Below are 10,858 nucleotides of genomic sequence, written 5' to 3'. Positions count from 1 at the left end.
TTTAAAAACCAGAGATCTCTCATTCAAACAGACTGAACGTTACCTGCAGCTCTCAGTAAAAGAAGAGGTTAAAAAGTGACCTTAAAAAAATCAGTAAGAGAAAGGTAACAGCAATCAACAATAGACTGCAAACCAGTTTCAAATACAGGCGGGGGGGGGTTACACTGGAAAGAAGAGCTATACTCAGGGCTACATTGAAGAAAATGAGAGTGGGAAGCAGAGAGTGGTTTTAAAGGCAGTTAAAAAGTTAAGCTAAAAATCTCAACTGCTTTCAGAGCTAAGTTGACAACTAGCAAAACGTTGACGGAAGTGTCTGCTGAAAACTGAGCTACATTTAAATTCTGAACTACAGTCTTATGAATTAATTTTCAAATCAGCGGCGAGCCTATGTTTGCAAATAGCTGAGTTTTCATCTTACTGTTCTGACTATTTGATGTGCATGCTCAGTCGAGCTTGTCATGCAGTTGTCTCGTTGTCTTTCAATCTAACTCAGATTTCTTTTTCGAGTGCTGGCGTGATATAATGCTACTTTTCTCTCTAGCGTTTATTGGTTTCCTCCTGTGACATATTAAGCTAGATTTGTATTTAGCTCAGCTTTTAGCCTGTTTATGAAATTCTGTCTCAAGCTAGCTTTTATTCTTGTCACCCAGATAACTTTGCTTCTCCCTCATTTTTCAACCTAGCACCGGCCTAGCTAATGCTCGGGCCAGGCTGTACTTTATTTCTTTCGCTTTATTGACTTTAGCTTTAATATGGTTAATGAGCCTAGTTTACAGCATCGCATTCCGGTCTATGTTTGAAGGTAGTTCTCCATCTTCCAATTAGTATAGTCCTCTCATTCGCTTTGAACGGAGTTTTGCACGTAGCGCATAGTGTAGCGGCTGGGGTATGATCATCATTGCACTCTGTGTGACTCTAGCTCAGATTGTAATTTTTGTCTATTTTTAGTAAAAATCTTGTTTTTAATTTTGTCTTCTCACTGTGCTTTTAGCTTTTTCGTTCAACCACTGAGCTAAGTGCAAATCTAGCCTAAAATCTCACATGAGGAAAACAATAAACGCTAGACTTAAATTTTAACTTCAAACCAAGCCAGCACAAGAGTATGAAATTTCAGTTAGATTGAAAGACAGTGAGACAACTGTATTACGAACTCGGCTGAGGACACGTTTCAAAGCTAGTCAGAACAGTAAGATGAGAACTAAGCTAGTTCCAAACATACGCATTTGAGATGTTTAGCTTAAGTTTTGTAACGTCCTTTAGTCTCTCTTTCTCCTGAGTTAGCTCTTCTTTCTCGAGTAGCCTCTCGCCTATATTTGTAACTGGTTTGCAGTCTATCGCTGATTGCTGTTTCTTTTCTCTTATTTATCTTTTTTAGTCCCTTTTACCGAGAGCTGCAGGTAGTGGCTAGTCTGTTTGCAGACTAGAGAGCTCTCTTTTTTGACTATACTTGTGAATGTAGCTCAAATTTCAGCCCTGTCGATAGTCCTCTCGCCATCGTTGAATCTAGCTGAGACAGTAGTTCCTATTCTCCCTTCATTACCAACATGGACTGCAGCTTTGAATGCGGGCAGCTTTGTTAACATAGGCTCATACTAATGATTGAAACTTATTAGCAGTCCCTTGCTTGTAGTGATGTAGTAATATTCAAGGACATAGAATATTAAATAAACATACGATTCTTTTTAAAAGGCCTTCGGTTAATGTGTTCTATACCCTGCTTAAGTAAACCAACATCACAATGTTTACAGGCATATAGTAGTTCTCTCTTTTTTTCTGTGTCTTCAGGTCCACATAAAGGTGATGACTGCCTACTTACTGAGACTGGACTTTAAGTCAATGTGTTACTCGTTCATAAGTACAAGCATGGTATTATTAGATTAATGCTATACGGACATAACAATTATAATAAACCTCGCAATAGAGATACATCCTTATTCCTAAACTCCCCCATCCCCCCGCAGACCCAATGCCTTTACAATTGACCATTTAACACTCTTGTCTAAACCCCAAAATCCAAGAATGATCAAACTCAAAACATCAGTCACAAACACACAAACACAATATCTTAAATACAACATCAGGACCAAACTTATTACAAATCAACCATTATATCCTATATTACCCTAAACAAACAAAAACATCACATCACATTATATATATATATATATAATGTTATTGTAGCTTACAACATAAAGCATGGTACTGAAGTTGCCAAGATGGATATTACACAATCCCAAAAACACAAAGATTTGGTCCTAACCTTACTGTTATTTTTCGCTAAACTTACACATGCAAGCATCTACGCACCAGTGAGCACGCCCAAACAGTCAACAAGACATACCGGAGCAGGTATCAGGCACACCAAGAAAGCCCAAAACACCAAGCCATGCCACACCCACAAGGGTCATCAGCAGTGACAAATCTTAAGCTACAAGTGAAAGCTTGACTTAGCTACAGCAAACAGAGCTGGTCAATCCTGTGCCAGCCACCGCGGTTAAACAGGAAGCTCAAATTAACAGCCAAACGGCGTAAAATGTGGCTAAACTTAAATCAACAAAATTTAAGGCAAACCCAACACCTAATCGTTAAAAACAGGTCAAAATTACTACAATATGAAAATAGCCTTAATTACTTAGATACATTTGAACCCACGATCGCTAAGACACAAACTGGGATTAGATACCCCACTATGCTTAGCCCTAAACCTAGGCACTTAAAAAACAAAAATGCCCGCCAGAGAATTACGAGCGAAAAGCTTAAAACTCTAAGGACTTGGCGGTACCTCAAACCCCCCTAGAGGAGCCTGTTCTATAATCGATAATCCACGATCCACCTCACCATCCTTTGCCTAATACAGCCTATATACCGCCGTCACAGCTTACCCTATGAAGACACAAAAGTAAGCCCAACAGCTACATCCAGCTAAAAAGTCAGGTCAAGGTGTAGCTTACTAGGATGCAAGAAATGGGCTACATTTTCTTACCAAAGAAATATCAACGGATATGAACTTTGAAACAAGTCTTAACAAAGCCGGATTTAGCAGTAAATTGAAAGCAGAGAGTTCAATTTAAGATAGGCTCTGAGGTATGTACACACCGCCCGTCACCCTCCACAACAAACAACCAACAAACGTAAATAACACCCCAAAAAACAATAAGATGAGGCAAGTCGTAACAAGGTAAGTGTACCGGAAGGTGTACTTGGTACCCCAAAATATAGCTTAATAAAAAGCGCTCAGCCTACGCCTGAAAACTGTCTATTAAATAAGACTATTTTGAATCAATCCACCTAGCTCTACCAATCAACCCAAACACAACAAACTAAATTATACTACTTACTAAACAACTAAAACATTAACACCCTTATAAACCTTAGTATAGGAGATAGAAAAGATTACTAATTGAAGCTATAGAGATACTACCGCAAGGGAAAAATGAAAAACAATGAAACCAAATGAAACAATAGCAAAGACTAAACCTTGTACCTTTTGCATTATGATTTAGCTAGCACATCCAAGCAAAGCGAACTAAAGTTTGTTATCCCGAAACCAAGTGAGCTACTTAAGGGAAGCCTACATCATCAGGGCTATTAAACCGTCTCTGTGGCAAAAGAGTGGAAAAACCCCTAAGTAGAGGTGAAAAGCCTATCGAACTTGGTGATAGCTGGTTGCCCAATAAACGAATACAAGTTCAACCTTAAATATCCATCAAGGCACAAATACCTTAAGCCAACTGAGAAATTTAAGATATAATCAATTAGGGTACAGCCTAATTGAAAAAGGAAACAACCTATAACGAAGGGTAAAGCAACAATCCAATCAACACAGTAGGCCTTAAAGCAGCCACCAACAAAGAAAGCGTCAAAGCTCAAAAAAACAAATATTAACTACCACTGAACCCTCAAACAAAACTGGGCCATTCTATAACAATAGAAGAACTAATGCTAAAAATGAGTAACAAGAAACTACACCTCTCTAATTGCGCAAGCCCAAATCAGTAACAGAACACCTACTGATTATTAACGACCTTATAAAACAAACAAAAATTAACTAACATATAAACCAAATTGTTACCCCAACACAGGAGCGCATACTAGAAAGATTAAAATTTGTGAAAGGAACTAGGCAAAATGAGAGCTCGACTGTTTACCAAAAACATAGCCCCTAGCACTAGCAAGTATTAGGGGTAACGCCTGCCCAGTGACACAGTTTCAACGGCCATGGTATCCTGACCGTGCGAAAGTAGCATAATCACTTGTCTCTTAAATAGGGACTGGAATGAATGGCTAAACGAGGCCCTACCTGTTTCTCACAAATAATCAGTGAAATTGGTATTCTCGTGCAAAAGCGAGAATAATAATATAAGACGAGAAGACCCTGTGGAACTTAAAGTTATAACCAGCCAAGCACACAACATTAATCAGCCAAAACCCCCCTTAAACCTGGCTAAAACTTTAGGTTGGGGAGACCTTGGAGTAAAACAAAACCTCCAAAAAGAACCTAGTTCTTACTTAGACCAACAACTCAAAGTGCTACCAGCAAAACGATCCAATTATTGATCAACGGAACAAGCTACCCCAGGGATAACAGCGCAATCTCATTCTAGAGTCCCTATCGACAATGGGGTTTACGACCTCGATGTTGGATCAGGACATCCTAATGGTGCAGCAGCTATTAAGGGTTCGTTTGTTCAACGATTAATAGTCCTACGTGATCTGAGTTCAGACCGGAGCAATCCAGGTCGGTTTCTATCTATAACTTAGTCTTTTCCAGTACGAAAGGACAAAAAAGACAAGGTCCATATTAAAAACAAACCTTACCCCAAAGCCAATGAACAAAACTCAACTGGTAACGGGAAAATCACAAAGCCCAAAAAAAGGGCTTTTTTTTGCCTTGGGGTGGCAGAGACTGGTTTTAATGTAGATTGGCCTAAGCCCTTTCCTTCAAGGGTTCAATTCCCTTCCCCAAAAATGAACTCACTACTAAACTCTACCGTTCCTTTAATATACATAATAACAATCCTAATCGCCGTGGCTTTCTTTACCCTAACTGAACGAAAAGTCCTAGGATATATACAACTACGTAAAGGACCAAACCTAGTAGGACCATATGGCATCTTACAACCAGTAACCGACGGTGTAAAACTACTAATAAAAGAACCAATCCACCCACTAAAATCCTCACAAGTACTATTCATGTTAGCCCCAACCATAGCCCTTCTACTAGCTCTCTCAATCTGAATACCACTACCCACACCATTCCCACTAACCAATATCAACTTAGGCCTTCTATTCATAATAGCACTCTCCAGCCTAATAGTATACTCAATCCTATGATCAGGATGAGCCTCAAATTCAAAATACGCTCTAATAGGTGGACTACGAGCAGTTGCCCAAACCATCTCATATGAAGTAACACTAGGAATTATCCTACTATCAATAGTCCTTTTCTCAGGAGGATTTAACCTCCAAATATTCACAACAACCCAAGAACCCTTGTACCTAATTTTCTCATCATGACCCTTAGCAATAATATGATTCACATCAACATTAGCAGAAACAAATCGCCTACCATTCGATCTCACAGAAAGCGAATCAGAATTAGTATCCGGATTCAACGTAGAATATTCAGCCACCCCATTCGCCCTAATCTACCTAGCAGAATACTCCAACATCCTAATAATAAACACCCTATCAGTAACACTATTCATCAGCTCATCAAAAACCACCACTCCAGAACTATTTACAATTCTACTAATCCTAAAAACCCTCCTACTATCTTCAAGCTTCTTATGAGTCCGAGCCTCCTACCCACGTTTCCGATACGACCAACTAATACATCTTCTATGAAAAAACTTCCTACCAATTACCCTAGCAATATGCCTTTGACATATATCACTACTAATTACCTTCTCAGGAATACCACCAATACTATAGGACACGTGCCTGAAACCAAAAGGATCACCTTGATAGGGTGAATAATAGAGGCTAAAACCCTCTCGTTTTCTAGAATAGTAGACCCTGAATCTACTCAAAAGAGACCAAACCTCTTTGTACTACCTTATACTATATTCTAGTAAAGTCAGCTAACCAAAGCTCTTGGGCCCATACACCAAAAATGTCGGTTCAACCCCCTCCTCTACTAATCACCAATGCCCCCCTATGCGAACACCATCGTAATTACAAGCCTAATCATAGGCCCCCTAATAACAATATCTAGCAACCATTGAATCCTGGCTTGAATAGGACTAGAAATAAGCACACTAGCGATCATCCCACTTATCGCCCAACAACACCACCCACGAGCAATCGAAGCTGCCACTAAATATTTCCTAACACAAGCAACCGCCTCAACCTTACTATTATTCTCCATCCTAATTAATGCTTGAAACCATGGACAATGAAACATCACCTGCTCTCCAGATACTTACGCATCAATCATATTAACCGCAGCCTTATCAATCAAACTAGGAATTGCCCCTTTCCACTTCTGACTGCCAGAAGTACTCCAAGGATCACCAATAACAACAGCATTAATTTTAAACACATGACAAAAATTAGCCCCAATATCATTAATACTACAAACTTCCAACTCTCTAAACCACAATACCCTTCTAACACTAGGACTACTTTCAATCATGATAGGAGGGTGGGGAGGACTTAACCAAACTCAACTACGAAAAATCATAGCATTCTCATCAATTACAAACCTAGGCTGAATAGCCCTAATACTAACCACATCACCAAAACTAACCTCACTAATACTACTAACATATATCATCACAACATCCTCAACATTTCTGATCATTATAATGCTAGAGACCAACAACATCTCAACAATAATACTATCTTCAACTAAAACCCCAATCCTAAACTCCATAATCATACTAACACTAATATCATCAGCAGGCCTACCCCACTAACAGGATTTATGCCAAAATGACTAATCATAAAATCACTAACCGAAAACGACATAACACCAATCGCCATACTGGCATCAATCCTATCACTACTAACCCTTTTCTTCTACCTACGCCTATCGTACTACTCAACAATCACACTAACACCAAACCTAACTCTTATTCACCCACAATGGCGACACAAAACAAAACAAATCTCAATCACATCACCCACATTCACCCTATCCACAATACTCCTACCAATCTTATGTAGCTCAATCTCAGACGCTCCCTTTTGCATTAGATCTCTTATTGCATATAATAATTTCTACCTTCATATTAGCCTTTCTATTTCTTATTTCATTGCTTAAGCCACTTTGAACTGGAGTCCATATTGTACCTAAAACTCCATTTTACGCTTATATGTACCTGTAATATTTGTGATATCTGTGAGGAACGGGGGGGCGGCGTTTGTCACACATTGTAAGGACGTACTCTTGAAAACTGAGCTATACTCCAAGTGAGCCTTTGCCGGCTATTCAGAGAAATAGCTCAAAAGCTAGAAAAACTTGGGGACAAAAAATGATTTGTAACGAAAGACTATTACAAAAGCTGCACTACAACCAAAACTAGATTGGGGAAAAGAAGGTGAGGCATAAGCTGGAGGCTGGGATGACAACAGAGCTACTTTGAAAGCTGGCGTGAGGACACTTTGAAAATAAAAAAGCAGTGGCAGGACGTCAGGCTTAGAAGCCAAAAAAAAAAAAAAGAAGCTTGAAAGGGAGACGACTAAATTAAATGACACACAGAGATGTCATAGTTTCAACTACAGACAGGCTAGAAAGACTAGAGTCTAGCCAGGCTAAGAAATAACTTCAAACGAAGGGAGAAACAACAACTTTAAAACCTAGCAAGGGGACTAGTGTGAAAATTAAATTTAAAATTAGCTGCAAAGGTGACCGCAGTCTGGGATGGCAATTGAGCGACGTTCAAATGTATAGGTCAAAAAGAAAGAGTTTCCCATTCTAAGGTAGAGTGAACATTCGCTACAACGCTAGGGATAGAAGAGACTTGAAAATTGAGTTATGTTCAAAGATCGTGGGAGCGTTACAAGAAACGGTAGCCTAATAGTCAAAGAAAAAAAAGAATGAGATAATTTAAACAGAGAAAGATTTCAATCAGAGGCGGACTATTAAAAACTAACGAAGGCTAAACAACATCAAGAAGCTAAGGGAAAATGGTTAGCTACAATCTCAGAGACTTTGAACTTTTGGCCTGCAGCCACCATGAACATGAGTTACAAGCCTGGGGAAACGAAAAGCAGAGCTGATCTTCGTCCTGCTCACTAAATTGGAAAGTAATTACATAATGATTTTTGAACACTTTTCATCCCCAGAGTTATACAGTTTTATGAGCTTGTACTTCGGTGGGCCATCAGACTACATTGTTCCTTTTTAAGGATTTTTGGCTTTATCTTCATGAGCGACTCTGCCACTTATTGTAGCTAGTTTTCAGTGGAGCTCTTTCGCAACTTTGTCACTAGCTGGTAGTATAGACGCATTTGTTTCAATATTTCCTTGCTCTGTTTGAAAGCGCTTCGCCATTTCAATGAAGGAAAGCACCTCATTAGCTTTAGCTCTAGCTTTAAATTATTTTTAGGGCTCAGACTAACGTCCCGCCCAAAGTTTACTTTAGGTCTGCTTCACTAAAGCTCGAGCTTAAGTCTGTTTCCTTTTAAGTATTCTCAGTCAAGATTGCCTAATTCATTCCAGCAATTTTGGAGTACAGCTCAGTGTTTAGCCTTTTGGCCCCCTCCCCCGGTGAAGCTATTTCTTAGTGTGGCTTTAAGTGTAAACCCCTCGCAAGACTTGAAAGCAGATCTGATCCCAGCTTGGCCATCTATTCCTTTCGTGAGCTACTGCGCCGTCTAGCTTTTCTTATCACACTCTCGGTCACCAGGAATGCACGGCTCTTTACAGCCAAGCGCACTGGTCTTCTTTCAAGCTCTTTGCATGTTTCAGTAAATGTGAATTTAGAGTCATTGTCAGTTTAACTTTTTTTTTTTTTTTTTTTGGGTCAGGCTTACAATAGTTTTAATGAATATCTAAACTTTTAATATATCCCTTCCGGAGCCTTTCCAAGTCTTCACGCTCCTTTTTCCAGCTTACCTTCTATTTCAGCAAAGATGGCCGCTTTAATTCTTCGACGTAAGTCAACTTTCTGTCTAACACCCATCCAACATTCCAAAGCTAGTTCCCTGGCTCCCCTTTCACATCAGCCTCTCCAATTTTTTTTGTTTGAAGTAGTTCAAATTTTGTCCAGAGTCCTGTTTATGTTTCAAGGGCTCAGAAGAGTGGTCACTATGTTAGTGTTTCCAGCGTTCGTTCTGTCATTGAAGCTGCTTCGCTATGTATCGCAGTTCTGCCTTGCATTTAGGTGCATTCCTAACTTAGCTTGCAAAGTACTTTTCTAGCTAGCATGCCTAAATTTCTATTTTCAGCCTATCGTCTCGGTTGTGTTAGACAGTCGCTTCAATTCTACTCTTGAGGATAGCCCACTAGCTGCCTTTGAAAGTAGATTTTGTTATCTGAGATTTCAGCCCTCCCCCCACCCCGTTTTCCTATCATACGTGCTAGTTCTCCGATTGTCCTTCAAAGTAATTCCCGAACTACTTTGAGGAGTTTAGCTTAGTTTTAATCAGTAATTTTTTTCATTGTAGCTGATTATCAGTCAATTTCTTTGAGTAAAATTTTTGCCGTCTGGGAATAAAGGTCAGTTTTCAGCAGTATGCCCTTGACTTATTTGAGACTGCTTTGCAGGGCTTCAATTAAAGGAAGCCACTCACTAGCTTTTAGGGTAGTTGTCAATTGCTTTTGGTGTAACTCAAACATCCTGCCCATAGTTTATTTTTCTTCCAAATTTTTGTCACATAATTTCTATTTCAACTTAGCTTCTTTGGCCACAAAGAGTTCTGCCATTTGTTCCCAGACTAACTTTTTATATTACCTCGCTCTGACTTTCCTGGCATTATGGGACATGTCAATTTGCAGTGTAACAACTTATGAAATTTGAACCTTTCCCCCAATTAGACTTTCATGTAATCTTAATTTCTGAAATTCTTTGGGTTTTCTTTGTGAGGTTTCCTCTTTCTGGAGACAGAGACCTGAGTGATTGAACTGCCATTTCTGGCCAGGAAACAAAATGACCGTTCTGCAAGAAAGTCAGCTCAACATGCTCAACTTCTCTCACTGAGAGGCGGAGTCTTTACTGCATCCCTTTCAGAGCATACTGCAGACAGCTTATTATATTGCATATTTTTGATCTGTAATACTGAGTAGACAAAAGTAGAAGTCTATGAAAAAATCTTTCAACAGAAATCTTTACTTGTTGGCCCCGCCCCTGCCTCCCGCTCCGCCCCTTTTTTTGCCCAGAACACTCAAACGTACACGCAACCGAGAAGCAGAGCTGAAACTTGAGCTGCATTCAAAGATTGGACTACGCCACATTAAAACCTAGGCGGAGAAAAATGTACAAACTTGCGCATGACCCTCAGCTGAAAAAAAATTCAGCTACCTTCCAGTTTACTTTCAAAGACTGAGCGGACTAATTGAAAAAGTTTGACGGGGAACTAGGTAGAAAAATGAACTGGCTGCATGGCTGCAAATAGTGCTACTTTGACATTCACGTGAAAAGATAAGAGAGGCTTATGAGGGAAGATAAACTATTTTCAAACACAGCCAAGGCAAAAGGCTAAAAATTGAGGCACAGTCAAAGACAGCAAGGTAACTACGTGGATGGCTGGATTTAAAATTATCTTTAAACTTGTAAGAAGGACCGCAGGCTGAAAATTTAGATATATTCAAAGTTAGTTTCAAAGGTAGGAAGAGGACTGCATTAAGCACAGACTGAGATATAGCTCAAAAACCTAAATCAGAGACACTTGGATGAAATAATAAGTGCCT

General features: G+C 39.5%; 1 non-coding gene and 2 pseudogenes across 1 annotated transcript; all 3 read left to right on the top strand.

Annotated features, from left to right (window-relative positions):
- Positions 1-2,242: 2,242 nt before the first annotated feature.
- LOC142005122 (18S ribosomal RNA) lies at positions 2,243-3,211 on the top strand. Its single transcript, XR_012643078.1, has one exon. It is a non-coding gene; the product is annotated as an 18S ribosomal RNA (ribosomal RNA).
- A 30-nt stretch (positions 3,212-3,241) lies between these two features.
- Positions 3,242-6,371, top strand: LOC142004421 (NADH-ubiquinone oxidoreductase chain 1-like; annotated as a pseudogene).
- LOC142004933 (NADH-ubiquinone oxidoreductase chain 2-like) lies at positions 6,001-7,267 on the top strand (annotated as a pseudogene).
- Positions 7,268-10,858: the final 3,591 nt, after the last annotated feature.

Source organism: Carettochelys insculpta, chromosome 32 (genome assembly GCF_033958435.1).
Source record: "Carettochelys insculpta isolate YL-2023 chromosome 32, ASM3395843v1, whole genome shotgun sequence".
NCBI classification, from domain to species: domain Eukaryota; kingdom Metazoa; phylum Chordata; order Testudines; family Carettochelyidae; genus Carettochelys; species Carettochelys insculpta.
The sequence above is the reverse complement of the archived record's forward strand: the minus strand, read 5'-3'. Positions and strand labels throughout refer to the sequence as shown.